At 37.9% G+C, this 24,756-nt stretch overlaps 1 protein-coding gene across 5 annotated transcripts in view; it reads right to left on the reverse strand.

Moving 5' to 3' along the window:
* dlgap4b (discs, large (Drosophila) homolog-associated protein 4b) overlaps positions 1 to 15,234 on the reverse strand; it is a 707,978-nt gene extending 692,744 nt beyond the window's left edge. For 2 of the 5 annotated variants that reach the window (XM_024270793.2, XM_024270792.2), the window contains exon 1: positions 14,836 to 15,230. The gene's annotated coding sequence lies outside the window, so the exon portion shown is untranslated. Of the gene's footprint in view, positions 1 to 14,835 lie in introns of all 5 variants that reach the window. The other 3 variants (XM_036211831.1, XM_024270790.2, XM_024270791.2) reach the window with 3 other exon arrangements.
* Between the last annotated feature and the right edge of the window lie 9,522 nt (positions 15,235 to 24,756).

The raw sequence follows: 24,756 nt of genomic DNA on the forward strand, positions 1-24,756 counted from the left end.
GCCACCCGACTGCTGCCCGACTACCGCCCAACTACCGCCCGACTACCGCCTGACTGCCACCTGACTGCTGCCCGACTGCTGTCTGATTGTCGGACTTTATATCCCTTCGTTTGGAGGGTCGGATTTAAAAAATACATTTCCTGGACACAGTTACGCTCAAACTCCCCCTTCATAGGTGAATTCTGGATTTCTTTTGCTAAGAAAAAAAAGGCATAGTTATTATTAAAAGACCACTGAAAATAGATTAAAAGATGGTTGGAGTGGAACTTCATCGTTCTTTTACAAATTACTGAGGTAAATTATTCCTAAACTTTATAGATTCAAATACTTTGGTTAGATTTTTACATTATTTTTGGTCACACAGTAAATGATCATTTACAGAGAATTAAATGACAAAAAGTAACTCAAAAATATTAATATCCCTTGGACAGTAGTCTTATAATGCAAGATATATCTTAAAAAACGACAATCTGTTTTGTTGTTGTTTTACACTGTAGAGATAACCTAAAGAACACTGATAGAATTGAAAGGTTGTGAAAGTAAAACTGAAGTTTACGGAAGAAGATTCATCTGCATCTATCAGCATTTTGTTGGGCAACAAAAACTCAAACTCTGCAGGTTGTCTCCTATAAGTTGAATGTGTTTAATATTTTAAAGTTAAGATGTAAGAACCGAATCGTTTGTGTTCTGCAGAAATCTGCGGTTAAATATTTTCCATTTCCTGCTTGAACATTCTGTTGCTCACTGATAAGAATCGTATTAACTTTTACCACAGGTGGAGTCTTTTGTTTAATAGAGTCCCCCTGAGCCAAACAGGGCGGAGGGTTCAGTGTGTCTGAGGAGCAGGAACAGCAAAGTAAAGGGCATGACATTCTCAATCTGCGTCAACTTTACAGCTTTTTATCCACTAAACACAAGGAAAGCCAGGCATGTTTGGATTTACCCTGAAAAGCATAAAAAACACATTTTTTAGAGTGTTTACTCTTGTCACTGATATCAGGAACTTTTTCTGTTTTTCTTAGTTAAATAGATCCTATAAGTGCTCCGTAAATGTGATCTGGAGGTCGAAATGCAGTTTGTGAAAGAAGACTTCAGCAGCAGCTGCTCTCCACCATAACCCTGATAGCATTTCTTTGCTGATAAAATCAGTTTTTCCATAAAGAGAGGAACACAAAGATAGCAGTCTAAATTAAAGCAGTAATTGTGGAGTTTTTGTCCTTCTAAACAAACAGCAAACATGACTAATCTATTAAAAGTAAAGTTGGTCATTCACATTGTGAAAAGCATAGATAATAGACATTTAAACTGCATTAGTGCCTCTCCAATGCCACGACAAGTTATTTTCAGATGACAGGGATGGGAGGACGGCATAAATTGGCCTTCCAATGTTAAGCTATTGTGATGCGGCCAAAAAAAGGATGATATAATTAGTGTCATAGTCCTCAGATAAGCTCAGGTCACATCAGGCCTTTCAATCAAGTCCCACCATTGGTTGAACTGGGTTAGATAACCTCGTTAATCTGCCATGATTGGATAAACACTCCGCCATGAAGGCTCAGGTTATGAAGGCGGTGAGCTCATAAAGAAGGATTGATAGCTTTTAAAGTTATTGAGAAGGCTCTGGTTTCATTTTGGTTTTTATTAAATTGTTTGGTAGAGATACACAGCACACTGCTTCATTTTCCATTTGACAAACTTACAATCAAACTGTTTCTAAATATTGATTCCATTGACAGTTTGGAGTTTTTACTGGTCGTTGGTGATCTAATGAAGCTACAACAGTCTATTTTCAACAATTCAGTGGATAAATACCCACCAACCTTTTTTGCTAATCTGTTTTTGTGTTTTGCTTGTAAATTCATGTTGAAATATTCTGCATGAATTTGTTCATTCAGCAAGCAGAACAAACGAGTGTCCAGCTCCACAGCTTTAAATCCACTTTACTGGCACTAAAAGCCACCCATTGCTTTTCATTAGAAATGATTTTTTTATGTAACACGGGTTTATATTACTGTCTGGAATGGACTCCAACACACAAACTCACACATGCATCACAGACAGAAAGCTTCGTATTGGTCTACACGGTTGTTATGCTTCTGTTGTTACAATTTCTTGAACAAGAATTTAAAAAGACATCGCTTCAGTTTAAGCGTATTTAAATGAGGAAAGTAAATCTGTTCACAAACTCTGAAATTACCTGTGCTTTTTGACCAGCTCGTCTTAACAGTAAATTAAACTTGGAAAAAAAATATGAGTAATTGCAATTTTTAATGACTTTTATGCCTGGTTTCCACCTACCGTGGACCGGTACTTTTTAATTTTTTTATTATTTTTTTTTTTTTAGCATTTCCATTACAAAATATTACAATTTTCACAATTTTTCCTCCGTTGGTTGTTGGTCCATAGAAAAATGGAATGGACCAGTTAGGGCGGAGCTACTGTCACCACATGATGAAATCCATTGATTAGTGGAAAGGTTTTAGGACGACAGCAAGCGTCCGACCAGCACTTTCCCAACTCAAGGTCCAAACAGAAAGTTTTGTCTTCTTTTCAGCTGTATTCTTCTTCGCCTCCCCACAATCTTCTCGATTCTTTACATTCAGTATTACTCTCTCATTTTAGAGACCGGAGACATGCCGAATCCGTGAATACGGAGAACCGCTGTTGACGCACCGTTATGACGCACAGCTACGTCATTGGTCTACACTCTCCATGCACCTTCATGGTCCAACACTTAATGGAAATGATCACATTAAAAATGCCCAAACCATTCTAAACCGGCAAAGAGCGGAGCAGACCGATCTGGTTTGGACCGCTCAGTGGAAATGAGGCATTAGAGCTCAATGATCCTTCTTAGTGATACTTAGTGGTCGTGTTTACCAACGATGAAGACTCAGATTGCAGCCACACTTCAGTCTGATGTTGCAGGGACTTGAGACTAACTCAAAGACTTAAAACTTGATTTGTATTCAGACTTCAAAAGTCAGTTGTTTTGAACCAAGTCCGCTGGATTTGGTCTGGATCGAGTCTAGAACCTTTGTGTTTGGTCTGTACTCAGACTGCCATCAACCGAAAATTTTTGTCTCGAAGTAAACCCTGTAAACAAAACCATGTGACTACAGATCTCTTCAGTCATTGGCCATAAATGACCATGGTGGGGCAAAGCAACGACAGAAAGATTAATGGAAGTCCTGAAAGTCAACATCAGGTACAACATTTTCTCTGTGCTACTTTGCCACGGTGTTTCCTGTTTGCATTTCTGTCTGTGATTGATGCTAACAGTGTTTTCTGTTAGCAAAACACTGCATTGCTAACAGAAAACACTGTTAGCAATACAGTCGGGCCAAAAAACAAATACTCTCTTCACAAAAGGTTTAGATTGTGAATGTAGAAACACCAACTGCCTGATTTTGAGTTCCTACAAGCTGTTAGAAGCAATTTAATGACAGTTTGTGATAAAGAATTATTCATTTTGTATGTCTTTCAATTGTTGATACTTGACTAAAGCCTTGAGACTTCACCTGCAAAAAGAAATTTGTGAGAATCTCTTCCTGCTCCTAAGGAACCAGATAGTCCTTTTCCAACTTAACCTTGTTGGTAATGTTAACTTGAAGGGAGACTTCAGAAAAGAAAATTGTATTGTCTGAACAGTTACACATTTGAAGTGTGACACAAAAAGTAAGAGAGCTGTACAGAGAGATTAAACGGCATTATTCATCCTGCATGAAGCCATGTGCTGTGTGTTGGATGGAGTGTGCTGCAGTGGGAGGATCCCATAAGGACTTCACAGAAGCTGAGAAGGAAGCAGCCTGTGCTCTTTCATATATTTCATGAGCAGGTTTTTCTATCAGCTTTCTGCAAGAGCACATTTGCATGACAAAACCTGCAGAAATTCTACTTTTGGGAGCAGCTGGATTTAAGTCAGAGGATGAGTGGGGTGCTCGCTCCATTTCTATAGATTTCAAGGAACCTGGTTTCTGAAACTTGATTTCAAAGCGTGGAAACAATATTTGTTTACAAGTAATCACTACAGACACGCTTTTATATTTTCTAGCTGTGAATTGAAGGTTAAATACACAAAGTAAATGTCCAAGTTGGACTATTAAATATCAAAGGAAGACGACCAGCTGGCATATCGAAGACATTTAGGGTTTGAAAGAGTTTTTTGATGTGAAAACTCTCTGTACAGACCAAAACAAACAGTAAAAAAGAATCCCAATCAAATTAAACTGGATTAATAATCTCCTTCTGACCTTTAGCATTCATTAAAATGGAGATCATCTGCTGGAGTCAAAGATAAAACAACAAAACCTCAAATTTCCTTGATTTAGATTAAACCACAGTTTTTTCTGGAGCTGAAGTTTATCTTAACGACCTCCTTGCATGCCCCGCGCCCATGAATCCCCTATAGCTGTCTAAAAACATGGAATTATTTGAAAGGTTTGTAAAAATTTCAGTGTCCAAGTTAATTTTAGACTCAAAGTAAACATTATGACGAAGGAAAGAAAGAAAATGTGCAAACTATTGCACAAAATGTGTATTTTTGACAGAAAACTTTGAGAGTTACTGTGATAAACAATTGAAATTTTAACAACATTTTTGCTTTAAATTTATCTTTAGAGTATAAGCAGATGCTTTGTGTTAACCTTTGGCATAACGGAAATTTACAGGAAATAAATACATGGGAAAGAAACAAAGAAGGCAACCATTCTGTAGGACTTTTTGTTATTTTGTGATGGGAAAGAGGTTACTCAAAACAACTAAAGCTTAAGAGTCACTCCTTTCATTATAATAGGATGTATTTTTCTACTTTCAGCTGTTTGCAGAAGACTTACCCTTCAAGAAAATCCCTATTTGAGTAGATTTTTATGTAAAACATTGTTACTTCCATGAACAAATCTGCAGGGGTGGATTTTTTTATTAAAAATAAAAAAAGAAGAAATAAACTAGAGGGACTACATACACATTACTGTGCATTGTACTTTTATGCAAAAAAGTAGACAAAAAAACATCTTTATAGCAGATTCTAACACTGTTAGAATATGAAAAAATGTGATTTTAGTTTTTTAATCAAACTGATAATATCAACATGCAAATGTAAATACGTATTATGGGAGTTTTTACTTCAGATTTTGGAATATCTTAATCTGCAGGAGATTCATTTCCCACTTTTTCCTTTCCATTCCGATAAACAGCAGAAAGAAAAGAAATCCCAGAAGCTGACAATGCCCCTTTTGATCTGCGACACTCTACCTGCTTTACAGAGACATAATCAATGGCATTGTGCTCCTTTCAATGTCCAGATGGATCATTTTTCAGTTTTCAGATGGCCGCTTGTGTGTGAGACGGAGAAGAACAGTTGATTATTGAGGTACTGAATGTAGATTTAACCAGGAAAAAAAAAAGCTTTTTTCCGTTTTGGGTTTCTAGCAACTTTTTTCTTTAAAATATATTCAGACTTCTAAAAACTATTATTGTTATTATTTTATCCCGGTTCACGAGCAGACTTGTGATTTATTTTTACTAGAGGATTCCCAATAACTTGAATCTATGTTGGAAAGATACAAAAATCAGATCTTAATTTATGAAGCGGATAATGATAAAACATGTAAAATAAACCGTATGGTCGAGCTGGGGTGGGATTACTGTATTTTCTGGACTATAAGTTGCTGTTTAGAAGTTAGAGGAGCAGCTAAAAACAGTCATTCAGATGTAGTTCCTGCAGGCTAGAAGGTAATGATTGCCTTAAGAAAAAAAAAACTGCTGTCCTGAACCCAGAATGGAGAGATGATTATAGATGCTATTGTGGAGCTCTTTAAAATAAATAAGTTAACCTCTCAACATCATCGTATCTTCTGTGTATTTTAAACAAGATATACAGTCAAAGCCTTCATCATGTAGTGATGAGGCTAAATAACAGCTTCTCCACACGCAATGGAAGCATCTAGTTTATGAACACATTTTTGGACAAACATTGAGCATTAAATTTGACATGTCAAAAGAGACAGTGGACTTGAATTTGATTCATGAATCGCGTTCAGTGTCAAATGATACGTTACGTCAGGCTTGTTGAATTTGTTCTTCAATGTTGGACTATTCTCTTAAAAGTAAGATTTAGACTCTGAAATGACTTATATATGTTTTTTTCTTCTTCATTATGCGTGTTTTGGCTCCTGCGACTTATAGTCCAGAAAATACAGTATCCAAGTTCACTTCCTCCCACTCCCTTTCAGGCAATCTATCTGTTAAATGATTATATTGCACATTCGGCTTTTTTTTTTCTTGTTGCTTGAAATAAACCCTTTCGAATCTAATCGAATCTAATCTAAGGATGTCATTAACTTGAGGTTAGACTTGATAGACAGCATTTCTGAAATATGTAAATGGTGTTTTTCCACCAATAAAAAGGGACTTTTCTTAAGATAAAGGTAGATTTTTTTGAGTAAGATGTTGTGTGTGTAAGCACATTTTTACTTTACACCTTCATTCAGAATTTTGATTGAAATTCAGGAAAATATGCACCTAAAAACACAAAACAGCCTCATGTGACTGAACTGAAAGGAATAATAAAAATGTATTGATCCTCAGTGCTAAGACTTATTATAAGAGGAGAAAATATTTTCTTCGATTCAATCAAGTCTATCAAGTAAAAGCCAACTGTGCACTGACAGGTTTGAACACCGAAATAGATGCTATTGGGGAAGCTGAATGGATTTTGCTGGGACCTCTTCATTCATAACAGACACTCTGGTCAGGGAGCACACACAGACGCCACAAACGGTTAACTGGAGTTTGTGTCAGCAATGGAAAGCAGTAATGTAACAGAAACATCATCTCAAAATAACTTGTTAATATAGTCACATAACTTAACAAAATACATGTTAAACATAAAGATCTGAAGGTTTAAAGTATGAACTTACTTCACAAACATTCTCAACTGACTCAAAAAGGTGGCTTCAAATAAACACGTTCTCTCATTTTACAACATGGACGAACTAGGACCCCTAAGGTGACCAGTGCTTTGCCTGAACAAATTACTATATAAATCCATTAATACATGGGGAATTCACAACAGCTACAACAAATGACTACTGCTGCTTACCATGCATTCGCTCCCAACACTAACTCCTCCAGTACAGTTATTGTACATACATGCATCGTCTTCACTAACATGACTGAGGCCCAGCAGATAAATCTGGAAGCAAACAGCATTTGGAATTAATAGCATTAGCTAAAATTGACAAATTCTAGCTGACCCTTGGTGATTCGAGCAAACTGTATTTTCTGGACCCTTAACCAGATTATTAAAAAAAAAAAAAAACGTATACTTTGAAATATGTGGTAGTCCAATTTTTTGGAGCGCTGTCCTTTCAATTTTGTCTCACCAGCTGTTTCCTCTGTCATGCGATCAACAAGTTTTTGGTTGATTGCAGATAATCTATGATATACGCGATCTGATTCATAGGTTTTCTGGTTGTGGCAACCATACACCATGTGTTCTTCTGGGTAAGAAGGAGGACAACTCATTCAGTCTATACAAATTCCAACAGAGCAAAACACAAAATAGATGATCTATATTGGTCAATGTAATGTAATGTCAGGCAGACATTTTAAAACAAACATCTGCCCTATTTATGTACGTTATGTGCAGCGATGAACCCCAGCGAGTCTGGTTCTGCTCTCCTGGACTGCTCCTCCTGTCATTGTGCTGCTCTGGACCTTTGCCTCACACAGGTTTGCTCTGACCTTTAGTGTTCTCTGCTGCAGGCCTGACAGGGACCTTTTCTCTCCACCAACTTCCCGGGTCTCACCTTCAACAGCCATGACTGAGCCGCTGACAGCCTGACCTCGCCTCACAGAGAGCACTTCCTTTGACCGCAGCCATTTTCTCCTTGTTATGTTTAGTAATGAGCCTGCGCCTGTCAGACAGGAGGCCGGTTGCTGGGGCTATCATTCATCGTGGAGAGGAGGGAAGGATTAAGGCCACTGAGAAAGAGCAGATGAGAGAAGGCTCTGCATCTAAATGGAGGCTTCAGTGAGGAGCGGCGTTGTTATTGGACTCTTAAGGGGGGAGAAAGATGCAGAGGGGAGGAGACCGAAGAGGAAAAGGTGACGGGAAAATGACATGTGCGAATGAGACCGAACACAAGAGGAAGGAGAGCGGATTAAAGGAAAAACGGGATGCATATAAACCCTTTTTATTAGTTCAAGTGCCATAAACAGGTACAGGATGAAAATATCATAAAAAAGAGGAAAATTGTTCCGCCTCTTCATCACTGGAATGACAGCAATAGAAAACCAGTTTGCTCGGATTGAAAAAACATCTTTTTTTTCAGACTCAATCATCTGGTCCTACAAACATGACTCACAAGCTAAGGTTTGCTGTCACCTGCTTCACACTAAAACACAAAACAAAAGTGTCTCTTTTAGGGGCTTTTTACACTCCATTGGAGTCAGATGTCTGCTCTTACACTCCATTAGGTTCCCGTCTAAAAAAAAAAGTCTCTTTGTACCAAAACAGCTGGGAAAAAAACTCATGATTGTGTCTAAACGACAAAAGGCAGAATCAATTGTTCTTACGCACAGAAGCTGATTACAGGTGAAAATCTCGCTTTGTTCTTCTGCACATTCTGCTTTTTACAAACTCAAGCATGCCCGATGAAAGCTACAGGCAAACACAGTAATCTCAGCAAGGCAGCCGAGGAAACACAAAGAGCAAATACAGCCCCCCACCCCCAACACCACCTCGATCAGGGACCTAATGTCTGTTGACAAGCCAGCCAGCTATACCAAAATAATTCCTCCGCACAGGTAGAGACTCTCAGCCGCAGTCAAGGTGTGTTTCAAGTATCACTTCATGCTCGTTTTATGTCTTTGTCAAAAGGATTAGCAGCCAAATCTCACGAGGCACAAAGGATCATGGGAGAAAAAAAAAAGAATCTGCATCTATCCCAGTTTTTGAGACAGAGCGTGAGTCACGCTGCAACTATGTTCTCTAAGCACCTTTTTGCTTTCAATTTGGAGATTGGATCACAATATAAGTGCACTCAAGATAATGAGAACGCTTTTTAATACCCCTGTAAATGAAATGACCTATGGATTGGATGTCAGTGTCCAGACGGGATTGTTGTCTCCAGTTACAGCATGTAAAGACTAGTTATTAACGGGACACTTTTACAACTTCAAAATTACTTAATGGAGAAAGAATTGAACTACTTTAGCTTAAAAATTTGTTTTTTCACATTGTTTTGGAAGTAAAACATTATCACTTCTTAAGTTAAAAAAATAGTCCCCAAATCAGCAAATTACATCTTTTTTTTAGATAATTAAAAAGGAAAATGGATCATGTTTATGCTTTAAAATCACACAGTGCTGCACCTTTGAATTTTACTAATTTATTTAATTGAAAATTTCACTTTTTCACATAAAGTTGTAAAATTCAAAGGTGCAGACTGTTGGATTTTAAAGCATAAAATAGTCATTTTTAATTATAAAAAAACAGATGTAATTTGCTGATTTGGGGGATATTGTCTAACTAAAGAAGTGAAAACGTTTTATTTGCAAAATTAGGTGAAAAAGCTTAAATTTCAATTAAATCATTTTACAACTAAAACCATCACTTATATCACCCAAATCAGCAAATTACATCTGTGTTTTTAGATAATTCAAAAGGATCATTTTATGCTTTAAAAGTACATATACCTTTGAAGCATAAAGAGCTTTAAATGATCCTTTGTCAGCAAGTTATTTATTGATATTTCTGATTTGTGAGCCAACAGTACAAATGGGAAAAGATCCATTAGTGACGACCTGATCCGGGGCACCGTGTCCTCACAGAATTCAGTTATGACAAGTCAGTGTGTTTTCCCTGTTGTGCTGGGACAAGAACAGAAGAACAACATGTCTTAAAGTGCAGAAAGCTCGTCTAATATGTGAAGAACTATTAAAGACTTTTGATGAAATTCACAGTAAAAATTACATTTTGGGAGTAAATGAATTAAACTGAATAATCTCAGGATATCAGAGATTTTGCAGAAGTCCAGTTTAGCTTTTTGTCATCCAAAAAAAAACTGTCTTGAAGCATTCTCAACATTTTAAATGAGCTTTTATTTTGGGATTCTAGTGAGTGTTCTGGTAGCATCTCTTTCTTTCATTTGTTCGTGTTAATGAGTGTTTCCTGTCGTCCCACCAGTGATAGTAGCACGTCATGTTGTGTGCAGAATTACAACAGCCTGTGTGGCGAAGCTCCCTGTGGTTCTCCTCAGCTCTTGCCAGCCCTGCCTTTGAGGAAGAGTACAGGTCGAGCAGCATTGCTATTAGCGGCAGGGCAGGTAGAAACCATCGTCTCTGGGGAGCGAGGTGGGCGTTTGTTTTGGTGAATTAGTCAACGTTTTAATTGATGTTGGAGTTTCTTTGTCAGGTTCCTCCAGACTGCACTGACGTGATTTCAAAGGAGCTCTTTGAAGAAAGTTCAAACTTTTACACTGATTTAAAAATGGAGAGTTTGTAGCTATAAGGGCTAAAATCTGAGTGATGGATGAGGGAATATTTTCGCATCCATTTGCTAAAATTACACAGACCTCGACATTCATGAGGGTTACACGCAGCAATAAGAAGAGAGGCATACTTTGTGCTGCTGCTTAATTTGACAAAGAAATGTTTCCTTTGTTCACTCCCATCACCCTTTACGTCAGTTCCTCTGAGCATTTGCTTTGCAGAATCTAGTTTCCAGACAGTTTTCTGGTTAAAGTCTCCCTCCAGTCATCTTGAGTTATTTCAAGTGTTCCCAGTGGTCTTTTAATTGTTATTATTTTGCTGTTTTTAGACAAATTCTAGGACAGTTTTTGCAGAGTGGCCAGAGTTCCTCAGAAATTCACCTCTAATCGCAATTGGTGATGCGAAGTAGCCCGCCCTCTTTTCCTATCATCTATCTCTTTATGCTCCCCTGCTAGCTTACAGCCCCTAGCTTACCCAATTTAACATTTGCAGTGCAACAACAGGGGTGAGGAATTTTAGCGGTGCAGTTTTGATCCAGATTCCAGTTCAGACAAGAAAAACGAAGACGTTCATGGATCTATTTGTCTGGAAGTGAATGCATCGGAATGGAGTGAAGGAGAGAGTTTTTGACTAGGACTTGGTTGAAAAAAAAAATCGATGCTAACGTATAATGAAGTTTCGTATAGGACGGCTAATGCTAACGCTCGCTTAATCTAAAAATACATTACTGACTAAACAAACGGGCTGCACGGTGGCGCAGTGGTTAGCGCTCTCGCCTCACAGCGAGAAGGCCCCGGTTCGAATCCCGGCTGGGACCTTTCTGTGTGGAGTTTGCATGTTCTCCCCGTGCATGCGTGGGTTCTCACCGGGGACTCCGGCTTCCTCCCACCGTCCAAAAACATGCTTCATAGGTTAATTGGTGACTCTAAATTGCCCCTAGGTGTGAATGTGAGAGTGAATGGGTGTGTGATTGAGGCCCTGCGACAGACTGGCGACCTGTCCAGGGTGTACCCCGCCTTCGCCCTTCAGTAGCCGGGATAGACTCCGGCACCCCCGCGACCCCGAAAGGGACAAAGCGGAGAAGAAGATGGATGGATGGATGGATGGGCTAAACAAACATCTTTATAAACTCACAGACATGAATTTTATAAACTCTTTTAAGGAAATATTTTTAAAGTAACCATTTCTGGTCTAAAACATCATATTTTGCTCATATTTTCTTCTTCTTCTGGAATAAGGTGTAATGCTATAGCACGATCGCCACCTAGTGGTCACACTGAAGCGTCCTCCAGGAGAAACAGAACAATGTTTCCAATGTTAATGATCTGAACATTTTAGTTAGAACTTCTCCTTTAGAGAATCCATGTAACACTGGATGATATTAACAATCTCATTATTTCACTGATACATTTACAGAATGTGAACTGGATCAGATTAATATTAATATATTTAAATCATATAGTAGATTATTAATGTATTTCTAAAGCGATGTGTCTAAATGTGTAAACTCAAAATTCAATTGAATTGAAGACTTGAAACACTAAAAAAACAAAGAAAAAAAAACATACATGTCCTCCGTCGTGAGAAAATTGCCTTGATGCAATCCAGTTGCTGTTTTTGATTAAGAATTTCTTTGTATCTTCACTTGTTTATGCATGTTCACTTTGGTATTTCATTTTTTCCAGATGACCTGTGATGGTGATAAACGTATTACATCTTTTTTGTTTGTTTTTCTTTGCTTCAGACTCAGTTTTCATGATTTACCGCCTGATAAAATACAGGTTTTGAACGTCTGTGTTTCTAAAATGTTCTCTAAAGCTTTCTGCAAAGAGAAACAAACCCGGGTTGAAGGATTTGGTTTGTTCTGCAGAAGCGTCTTCCAGCTGAGGGGAGGGGGGGCAACAACATCATCATCTCTCCGGTGGTGAGGGTGTTTAAATTTAGACTCCTGCTTTATCCGTTTCCAGCTCGAGAGTGTGCTGGTACCAGATCACAGGCTTCTGTTATCCCCAAACTTCATCTGCAGTGGCAGCACCTTTTTGTGTTCCGACCCCCCCATAGAAGGCGTCATCATAGTTTCACATTTAGCATGGTAACATTAAAACTTCATTATTCGTGAGCCCACACACACACTCCGAACGGGTCTGCAGAGAAAGATGCAGAAGAGTTTCCTGGCTTCCATATATTCCCTCCATCCTGTCACTGACGCAATGTGGTGTAATCTATCCGCCGTGACTGAGCAGATATTTAATACAGGACGGGGCTTTACATTATGAATGTCCCTCTGCAATATGGCAGCTCATAGAGGGGGCAGGAAATGACCTGTCCTTGGAAAAACAGCAGAGTTCTGTTTGTACTTTTTCTCACCTAAGCAGGTTTCTAACCTTGTTTTGAAGTCAGACATGGTGACCTGAAGCGCAACCCCCCCACCCCCACAATAAAATAAAAGACTGAAATCAGACACTCAGGAAAGAGATTCCAGCAAATATCATCCCACATGGCTGTGAGCTGGTACGCCTCCATGGCTGTGTGTGTGATGGAGACAAGCAGAGGGGGCAGAGTGTGGCTGCGAGTGACGAGATGCGATGAGACACGGTTTGAGTGAGTGCATACTAGCGGGGTGGGGGGGCGGAGTCAGTGAAAGTGGATGAGAGAGAGCGACAGAATAAGAGAGAAGTAAGATGGACATAAATGGCTATGAGTTAGCATGACCTACTATTTTTTTTTCTCTTTTTTGTGCAGTTCAATCAAATTGAGGCCACTAACGCAGCAGCAGCAGCATTTAGGCTGCTTTTCAGGTCACTCAGAAGGCTGTGCTAAAAGCGTCGCCAGAGCTTTAGAAAACCTAAATCTGCTATTAATGTCGTAGATTACAACAGAGAATGCTACAAACTAAAAGTTACAGTTAAATTGTCCCAGAAAACTGAGGTAAAAACGGAAGGCTCATTCATTATTTTCATTTATTTGAGATTTTCACAGTTTTTTTCTGCTAATGCCTTTCTTTGTTCATATTGTAGTGACAATCTGGCTCTAAACACACAAATATTTGCACAATATCAGTAGATATTTGCACTAAAACGATGATTATTGTCGGCATAAACTGTAATACATCTAAAAGGAGGTATTCTGTAAAGGAGAACCCTAAAAAATTGGCATTTTCCTCTGTTTGGAGAGATTTTTTAGCCTGATTCCATTAGTTTTAGGCATTAAATACTTTTATTTCCACTCTTTTTTTTAAGGGAGTTATTTGTAAAACAGTAACATTTTAACCCTAGAGCACTATCGCCAAGCAAAAGTATTTACATGATGTTCAATATGTTGCATTTTTCTGTCATGGGTCCCTGGGTGAAGTCTCACATGTCCCAATGGATGGACCAAACACCAAGTCTCCAGTATCATTATTTGTTCTCAAATTCCTAATTTTTAAGTCATTTTCAAGCATGTTTTTAGGATCATCATATATTTTTATTTTCCATTTTATTACATAAACCACATTTGAATAATGAAATACTCCAATTTATCACCTGTTGTCATATTTTAACCTATTTTATGACAAATACTTTTTATTGGGTATAATATATTGGATAAAAAGCCAACCAAAGTGAAGGTGTAACTTCAAATAGCGAAAGTGTTCTGGGGTTAAAGTAATATTTGAGCATCATGTTTGAATACTTTCTTATATTTAGAAGTTCACAAGTGTGTTATTTTTGTGGACATCAGATGAATCCAGTTTGGTTGGTGGACACATTCTGCATGTGATAACCTTTCAAATGAGGCTTCCGCTGAGGATAATGTTGTTTTTGCTTTGGGCTCCTTGACATTGTGGTTCAGGGAGATCTCTTCTTCTACTTATGCAAACAAGTCTGGTGCGTGAAAAATGCAAGAATCTCCTCCAGACATGGAAAAGAGAAACTTGTGGGTTGAAAAAGATTATAAATAAAGCACTAGAATGAAGAGAAAGTCTAAAAAAGGTGATCAATCAAACTAAGAAGTCAGATATTGACATTTTTTCCGGGTTAAATAGAATACAAAAAGGCTGAAAATGCAAATAAGAAAGCATCTTAGACCCTCAGTCACCAGAAAGCTGCAGCCTTTCTCCTTTTTCGAGTGATGGTTTCTCTTCCAAAAATGCAGTTTTAAGGGGAGCGCAGGATTCAGACTGGCTCCAAAACAGGATGACTCACCTTCCCACCCACTCCGGACAAGACCAAACATCCACTCACGTCTACCACATTTCACATCACAGCAGCAGCTTTTGCATGCATGCATGCAGACAAACAAACAGCAGCAGCTGCTGCAGCCTCTTCAACAGTTTTCTCTGCGGAGAAAACTGGTTACCTTGGCTGGAGAGCGCGGCTCGAAAACGGGAGGAATTATCCCTGCTCCCCCCGTAACTTCCCATGCAGGGCATCTGTCTCTGAAGACGTCTTCATAGAAAGTCAGAGGAGGATGAAGAGCAGCGATGCTGAGCCGCTGGGAGCCGGCGGTCGTCCCTCTGACGCCTCATTCGTCCGGGCAGTTCGCGCGTTTCCTTCGCGGGTAAAAGCAAAAGCCCGAATGTACCGCCGTCTCCATCAGAACCAAACACAGCGACGCCTCCGTCCGTCCGTCCGTCCGTCTGCCTGACAGACGAACCGGGACACTGACTGACTGATCCACTGCTGCAGCCAAACTACTACTTCCAGAGAGAGGGAGAGACGGAGGAGAGCGCGCAGTCACAACAGGGTTTGTCATCCATCTGGACTCAGCTGGCCTCTCCTCCACCTATGACTGTCTCAGCTCTGCTCCAGCGGACCTCCATCCACGCAAACGGCGGTTTTGAGATGAAGTTTGCATGAAAGTAATAGAGTTTAGATCTGCTTTACTCATGCGTAAAGTTCCATGATGAGGATTTACTCCCCAAAAACCTCCCAGAATCCAGTCAGTTATGGTTGTGCATTTAAACTGACTCTCATGTTGAAAAAAAGTAGTCAAAGTAAGAATCTAAAACACAGAAACACAGAGAAAACAAACATAAAACGATGAAAAGGGTAAAACCTCACATCAAAAGTCAACTTCTCATCAGTTTAACCCAATTTTACCACTGATTTCTGGAAGAAAGTCCACCATAAAGCAGACCTTTCAGGACTAAATAGGGTTATGAAATGATTCAGGACCATGGACAGCTCTATGCAGCCAAACACTGTTACTGTTGTCAAAACTTTTCTGCCCAAATTCACCTTAGAATAAAAAACTCAAAAATATTCTGTTTTTTTTTTTTACCATGAATGTGATAACCAGAATAAAGAAAAACCAAAGAGTATATGCAGAAAGAGACACAGGAAACAAAGAGTTTGTTTGTGGTGATGCAGCTGCAGGAGCACCAAAGCATTGCTTTGTCATTGGCCTATTTCCACCTGTCACATCAGATCCTTTCCTCTCCCTGCGGGGGAAGACCATGAAGAAAAACATTTTGAAGATTTTTATCTGTGTGTACAACCAGGAAATGTTTGCTGTTCAACAAATATTTAATAGTTTAAGTTTCAATAGAGACTTAACTATTTTTTAGACAGTTTGAAACTTAAAAATTAGCTATATTCTGGGGAATTTGGTGTATTTTTTATGTTTCTTTTTGTTGTTTGCTTTGTTTTTGTTTGCTCAAAAAAATATGAACTAAAAGGATATTGGAAAAAGGTTATATATAACATATTCTAAAGCATTTGATGTCTTTTTTAAAGTTTCTTTTGTTGTTTTTAATCGGTCAGCTTTGGTTGCTTTTGCCAACCATTTGATTTGTTTATTTTGTGCTCCAAAGGTAATATATTTGGTTGTAATTGCTTGATTTTTTTTGTTAAATGGGACAGAAATAATACCTTTTCTTCTTTCTGTATCTTTTCATTTTCACCAAAATCAAGAATATTAAGTATTTTTTTGTTGTGTGGTGTGAAAATGAAATAAACAAAATAAATTAAATAAATAAATACATAGTTATCACCTGGAATGGTTCAAGTTTTAGATTGACACTTTAAACAGAAAAATGTGGTTGAAACTTAGAGACACTTAATCTGAGAAATGAAAATAAAAAAATAATACACCTTTTGACCAAACTAACTCAATCAATTACTTAATTTAATAAACAGACATAAATATGATTAAAAATCAAAGTAAACTTACTTGATGGAAACCTGAACAGTGAAGACAAGAAGCTACGTTCTTTCTTCTTCTTCTTCTTCTTCTTCTTCTTCTTCTTCTTTTTCTTCTTCTGTTGCTTTGATAGATGGTTGGCAAACACTTGAAAAGCTCATTACCGCCACCTACTGGAATGGAGTGTGGACTGGGATGGTTATTTTTCTGTACCTATCTTGCAAACCCATAAAAGTACGCACTGACCTAAATTTTATTAATTATTCTTCTGCTTCTCAGAAATGTAATCAAATACTCACAGCTTTTGTTATCTGCTAAAATCATATCCAGCTCCAATTTTAATTTCTTTTTTTTTGAAGACGTCCGTATGCAAACTACATTGTCAACATTCCAACACCACATGTTCAATTGTTTCAGTCTGATTGCAAAATCCGCCTATTCTCATGTTTACCAATACTATAAAAAATGTATATTTAGGGTAGTATGTCCCAATTTGAGTCCTGTTATAACTTTATTTTTTATCCTATTTAGTTCTGTAGTCATCATCTTCTCCAGAATTCTCTGAATAGCAAAAAAAAAAACACCGTTCCAGTCTTTCAGAAGCTATGATCAACTGAAAACTCTCACCTTGAATAGCTTAAGGACTAATTAACCTTTTAAGTATTCTTAAATCTTTAACATACTTTAACACCGTTAACACAATAATACCAGTAGATTTTGAAGGAGAAAAGCGGCGCTTTTAACAGCTGAAAAAAAAGAAACACTGGAGCTCCATAAAAATGTGTATATTTGATGCTGAGATCATGATTTTGCTGCATTTAATTTTCCAAAGCACTGCTGTGTTTGTGCAGATTAAAACGTACGTCTGACTCCAAAACAGGAAGATGTCTCTGTCCGTATCGATTGTTCTGTCATCAAACTTCTCCAGGGGGAGTGAGCTGACAACAAACCAACTTCCACCGCTGTTTACCTGACACTTTATCAACGACAAGGAAAACTGGACAAACCAGGCTCCTATTGTACATTTTCATTTTACACCCACCTTTATAAAAGAACAGTTTAATTCATATCGTAACATGCGGTTGATGATCCAATGCCTATATGATCCAAAATCGATTCAGGTCAAAAATTCAACCAACTCAGAGCTAAAAACTGAATCTAAAGTGAATCAATTCATTGATTAAATGGATTAATTGTTGCAGCACTAATGTCCACAAATATGTCTCTGCACTTGTATCTTTCCATGTATGTCTGCTTTTAAAAGACCTCCCTCTTTCTCTCCGGAAGCGCGTCTCCCTGCAGCATCTGTGAAGTGTCAAAGAGGAACGTGAGTGAGAATTAGCTGCTTAATTCAGGAGGTGAGTTTGATGAGTGAGTACGAGGGTGCGTCATGCACATAATTATCTGTAATCAAATATCTTAATGAGAATCTATCTGGGTCCTGTCACAGAACTGTTCTGCATGCTCTACAGGAGACCCAGCTACATTTAGACTCAGCGGTTTCAGCTAAAAACTTCATTCTCAGCAAACAAAGTTACACATATTTTGACTTCTTAGTGCTTAATGCAAATTATATATTATTAATGTATAAAATTATGGAAAATGCCGAACTATGAGCTGAGATAGTTGCTCCTCTCTCACACATCCACAGTTTTATCAGAAATGTACAGAAAGAAGGTGACCTTTACCTCCTCCAGCACTGGTATCCCGGACTCATTAAGAAAATATCTGTGTGCATGCATGATGTCCACACCTGCTCATCAACCTCCCTGACAACATCGATTAACTGTGAAAGAGGATGTTTGGCGTCTCATTACAAAGAAGAAACAAGCTAAAGAGCAGCTGCTCTCTATACGTTTGCATTTGGAAAATAATATTAAATATCCACTCCAAGGATTTTTCTCATAATGGAGGACATATAGAAAATTAAGCTTAAAATTGCATTTCTGATTTATTCAGATTGTTGTGAATCAGGAGCAGATGAAAACATGTTGGAAAGAGTTTGTCGCTGTGACGTAGGTGATACAAACGGTGAGCCTCAAGCTCCCTGCTCCTCTCCATTCTGAGAGATCCGTGAACGTTTTTGTTTTCCTCATCTGAGCTGGAATCTGGATCAAAACAGAACAGCTTAAGAGCTCTGATTTGGTCACCATTTTCGTTGCAGCGCCAATGTAGTTTGAGGGACTGTAAAGCTTGGCTTTGGTCTGGTATTTTGAGCGTTTCCATTGTTAAATGGACCCATAAAACAGTCCCGACCCGGACCTCTTGAGGGCCACCAGCCACCATCAGTTGTTGGTCCATAGAAAAATAGAACAGGACGATTGGGGCGGAGCTGCTGTAGCCTGCCGTTGATTGGCAGAAAGTGATGACCTTAGAAAGCACCGATTTAAAGCTAAGCTAGTGATTCTGTTTTCCTTTCTTCTTGGCCGAATCCACCACAGATTTCATTTCTGTGAATTGACCAAAATATCAGAATAAAACATTTATAAGTTCAAATAAGCTTAAAAACAATCCATTTGGGCAAAATACTGACAGATAGGAATATCGCAGTACTGGTGGTGTTCTTGTTTCAATGTAAAATTATCAAGACTATTAACCTATAATTATTCTAAATATTATATTGACATTTGAAATACTGAACATTTTTTTTCTTTTTGTCTTTTTTTGGTTTTCATTTATTGTGTCAATGCTTTGTAAGCATTCGCACTATTGTGATCCTATTTTTATTATTATCAATATTATTATCTATTTCCACCTTTGAACACTTTTAAGACACGTAAAAACTCCTTTAGGCAATTTCAGCAATTTTGGTATTAAAACTTTCAGCTTGTTAAGAACAATACTGATGGTATTTTTGGTATTTGCAAACTTTACGTTTTTTTTAAATGATTTTATGTCATCTATGCGATTTATTATATATAAATATCTTATATTTATTTTATATTTATTTTTTCATTTTTTTATGCACTTCACAAACATATGCAGTATTGGTATCAAAACATTCAGCAAGTTTAGACAGTACCCACACACCACTCCCAAATCTGAGTCCCTCATTGGTCACAGTCCGCTGCTGCGATTATGCGTAAAAATGTTGAACCAGGTTGAACATTCAGCGCGCTCAGCGGCTAAGGGGGTTTGTGCTGAGCGGTCCGTCACGTGGAGCACAACATGAAGAGAGTATGAAAGGATTTGTGATCATTTCAGTATGATGTATAACTGTTTATTTGTGTTGAATCATTTCTGCTAGTGGGAAAACAGACAGTTTGATGTAAGGGCAAAAAGAAAATATACCTAGCCTTAAAATACCTTTAGTTCATTGTATTGGGAAAAAAAATTGGAAAAAAAACTTTTAAAAATCGAAATCGTGACTTTAAAACTGTGAATTGAATCAAATTGGGGCTTGTTACTTCCATAACATTCAGCAAAAATCCTTCACTCTAGCATTATCGCAGGTAATGCAACTTTACTAGTTTTATGTTGTTTGAAGCTGAGCTTCTGCTGCTCCCTTTGAAACGTGTCTGTATTATTTTTGTTATTATTACTATCCACTATATGTACCATATTGTATGTACATTACTCTTAACATGTTTCAAATACATTTTAATACAATTACGATAGAAGTTGTCGTACAGAACTTAAAAGTCCATCCACTTACAAATGCATGCACAGTTTCTCAGTGGAATTTTTTATTGCTCCATTTTTCATTTTAATTGTTAAACGTCATCTAAATGAGTGAGTGGCTTAGCCATTCCTTCAGCTTGGCCTGACGGACACACATGACAAATTAAGCAAACTCAGTTCATTTGAGTCCAGTGTTGCAGGAGCAATTTAATTACAGCCAGCTTTTGACCGAAATCTTATTACTCTAATGAAACAAAAGCCTGCCTGGAACTAGAAACACGCCTCTGTTTGGAAACACGTCCTCCTGTGTCTCACTCTGAAAAGATGCCGTGGTTCTGAAAACGCTTCTTCCCCTGCATGGTGAACCTGTGTTCTCACTCACTCTGATGCACTCTCCTGACTGACTAAATACGTGACGCCCAAAGGAGAAGACTGCCAATTTTCAAATCAAACACACACATGAGCACACCCCCACACACACTGAGGCACCTGTCCACCTTTACCTAACGTTTCCATCTGAAGAGACAGCTGGTGTCACTTGCAGCATTTTGCCGGGTTGGTAATTGGATTTCAGATTTAATGCTTCCTGCACTGTGAAGAGGACGCCGCCGCATAATCATGGTACAGCACGGCTGCAGGAGCTGGAGGGAATCAATCAGTGTTTGATTTGTTTTTATTATTGGGGAGAATTTGAGCCGTAATTCTGTGACTGTTCCTGGTAATGACTTTGTTGTACAATATTACAGTCCTTTCTCTGTGTGTAAGTCATACCATATATTGAATGTGTGATTTCCAACCAGCTGCGATGTCAGTGCTCCGCTCTGCCCCGTCAAACACCTCTCAGGCTCTCGCTTTATTATCACCTCCGGTGCAGCTCTAATGGAAAATTGTGAAATCTGTGGTAGAGGTTGTCATTTGTTCACTTATCGAATTAAACATAATGCTTACCAGATGTTTTTCTTTAGTTCTGAAACATATTCTCTTGTTAATTTTATTCAAACGAGTTATATAATTTGTTTATCGGAAGATTATTGGTTTTATTACAACAAAAATAAATAAATAATTAAATAAAAATTTGACTTTTAGATGCAAATTTCCTAATCCAAATAGACATCATGTATGTTTATTTTTTTGTTTCATATTTTTACGACTCTTGAATATTACTCAAAATGGAGCGAGCTAAACCATCCAACAAAACCAACAATACAGGTCACATAGAAACAAAATTCAACCAGTTTTAATAAAATGCCAGAGAAATACAATCAAAAATACTAAAATATACAACTACAGACACACGTTCACTAAAGCGTATATACATTTAGCTGGAATTGATCCACAATTTGACATTTCAACAATAGAGTAAACTTTTAACAGTTTTAATTTGAGGTTTTTTATCTAAACAATTCCAAAGTTCTACATTAGTTTTTGCTATGTGTGGTTTAAGCATAAAAACACCTCTGAAAATGTAATACAATTTGTTTTCCTTTTTAAATGACTGCATCCAAAATGGAAAACAACTTTTAAAGGCATAAACCAAAATGTCCAACATTCTTTACATCCACAACATGCAGCGATTTTGGTGCATTTGTGGATTCATGCAAACGAGTAAACTGGATAAAAGTCATGAGTGAAGACTTTTCTTGACCAAGGAGCTCCGTTGACATTTCAGCATCATTTCCTCTGTTATTTTTCATATCTGCTTCATCACATTCAGGAATATTACAGCTTTCAGAGCTGAAAATCTACACCAGTCTGATTCATTTTTATAATCTGATTAAATTTAAAGTTTAAAGTTTAGTCTCTGTTGAAATGTTTTCATCACTGAGGACACATTAGAGGCTGTGACCTTTTCTTTGTTTGGTTCATCTGGCCTTCAGAAAATCTCAAAACTTTAGTCTCCAAATTAAATAATGTAATATTCAGAATTTGATTTTTAAGCAACATGAACATTCTTATTTTATAAACACAGTTCCAAGATTTGAAAAGATAGGATTATATAGATTAAGATTATTTTTGCAAATTGAAGCTTGCAAGCATATTTGGTTAAAAAATCCCCCAAATTCTGCTCAAATTTTCTATTAGATAGCTAAACGAAGCTAAGAACTCTGCTTGACAAATTCAAATGATGTGCAAAAACAGTCCAATTTTGTGAAATGTGGTTAGTGGGATGGGGGGGTCAGGGTCCAGAGCTCATGCAGTGAGCAGAAGGAGTAAAGGGGACACAAAAGGAGAGAGTTCAGCTTTCTGACAGCCTGATGGAGGAAAAACGGCCCTTTGAGCCTTCTGGTTCTGGCCTGGGGGCAGTCTCTCCCCGGTGGGCAGCAGACTGAAGAGGTCGTGGGTGGGAGAGGTCGAGGGCAGCACTGAGGGTTTTATGGGTGAGGTTGGTGTCATAACTGTCCTGGAGGGAAGGGAAAGTGATAATGTGAGAAAGAATTCAACATTTTTTCCAAAAGTTTTACTTTTTCAGGAATGTTTTTCTGGTTCTCTTGTCACCGTGTGCCATCTCTCTTTGGCCAGTTCGACTGCAGAATAGACAAAAGGAAGATGCCGCAGTGATACAAACATCAGGGTACTCTCTGTGGTTCTTCTGCAGAAGGTGCACATGATGGGGGACGGGGCTCTGGCTCCACTCGGTTCAAGGAAGGTGTCCGTGAGTCCTGCAGCCCCTGTACGGGTCAAGCCTCGCACAAGTGAATGGGTTTGAGATTGTTCTAGGGTTAGTAATCTGGAAAATGATGTTGGTGCTGCCCACCATCTCTCATAAGAATACCATCTCTATGGAACAAATGGGAACATTCTGAACCAATATCATATTTGAGTGAGCCGATCAGACATGCATGTTAACTTAACTTCTTCAGGGTGTGATCCTGACGTGGTCAGCTTTGTGTGACATGTACTGCTTCTGCTAAATCTCCTCTGGTAGAAATGAAGTGTTGGAACATGAAGGACGACAAAGATGATGAATCACAATGAGGACAAACCTACCCCAAAAATCTAAAATTAAAAATAATTAATGCATTATTCGAAATAGCAGAAAAAAATCCTCACAAATAAGTCTTGTTAAAAAGGTTGGATCTACTTACTCTCATCCTTTGGGGTTTATTTAAATTCAGTAGACTGATGGCCATTTCGCAAGTGTATTTAACCTCTTAACAACAGAATTATTTCCAAATGTGTAAAAAAGGTGTTTTTCTATTCAAGTAGATGCTACATTAAGTTGAGATAGTAACATTGATAATAGCACTTAAAATAATTACAATGTTATCACTAATCGACGATAAAAGGCATCTATAGAAAGGAAAATGTCTGTTCCCATCTACAGAATTAAGAGACTTTTATTTATGCCAGTGTTTTTCAATCTTTTCTGAGCCAAGGTACACTTCTTCCTTGACAAAAATTCTGCGGCACACCGGCATCCAAATATGCAAAACAGGAGTTCCATTGTCTGTATTGAGTAACTGTCCCTCCATAACCTCGCAACGATTTTTGTATTAATTCAGCTGGAAGTTGCAGCTGTTTTAGTGATAGTTTGTGATAGTTTTCAATAATAATTTTCAAAATGTTTTAGAAAATGTTTCTAGATCAGTGAAAATTAATAATTTCCCACGGCACACCTGAAAATCTCTCACGGCACACTATAAATAAAGGCACATTGTAAACCCAAAACTCAGTGTTATTGCCCTTTAAATGCAGGAAGTGTACATTGCTTCAGCTCTAGTCGTAAAATTAGGTAAAGCAGTTGCTGTTTTTGTGTGGGCACAGATGAATGAGGCACTCTCCACATTCGAGTGTGCCTCTTTCATTGTGAAAATCTTCAGCGTTTATTTACCGCCACTGCTTAGAGTCCCTCAGCATCCTTCCTGTGCAGAAATAACTGGATGAACGTTAGCGGTTCTTCCTCTCGTTCAGCAGATACGAGGAGCTGCTGGCTTCCCTCCTGCAGCTGTAGCTCTGATGCTCAGATGTTCGTGGTGTCTCATCAGAGTCTTGATCACTGCTGCTCCAATAATTTGTCCACTCACTGCTGCTGGTTTCATCACCTAGTTCAGGAAAAAAACATCAATTTACAAGAGTGAGTCAGCTCTGCCACCAACAAACATGCAATGGTTCGGGTTTAGATGACTACAGACACGTTTTTCAGAGAACCTACATCAAATGTGTCAAAGTCTAGGTAATTCTATCAGATCATTTTATTTTATTGTTATTAATGGCCAGATGTTATCTTGCTCTTATTTCTAATTTGTAAAATTTTGACAAAATATATTTTTATGGAGAGTAAAATATTGAAAGTTATTTAAGGTTTAAGTTGATTTATTCTGGAATAATATTCCTATCTTTTTATTCATAATTCTGTTAAAAAGTTACGGTTTTAAAGTTATAAAAATTGTCATTCTGCTAGCTTTTTGGACTAGTTTGGCATTCACTTAGTTTTTTTTAGGCAATTTTGGAGATTATCTAATATTTCAGCTACATGCTAGCTTTTTTGGCTAATTTTGTCTTTTCTTTTAAAGT

The sequence above is a fragment of the Oryzias melastigma genome, linkage group LG5 (genome assembly GCF_002922805.2).
Source record: "Oryzias melastigma strain HK-1 linkage group LG5, ASM292280v2, whole genome shotgun sequence".
In the NCBI taxonomy this organism is placed as follows: domain Eukaryota; kingdom Metazoa; phylum Chordata; class Actinopteri; order Beloniformes; family Adrianichthyidae; genus Oryzias; species Oryzias melastigma.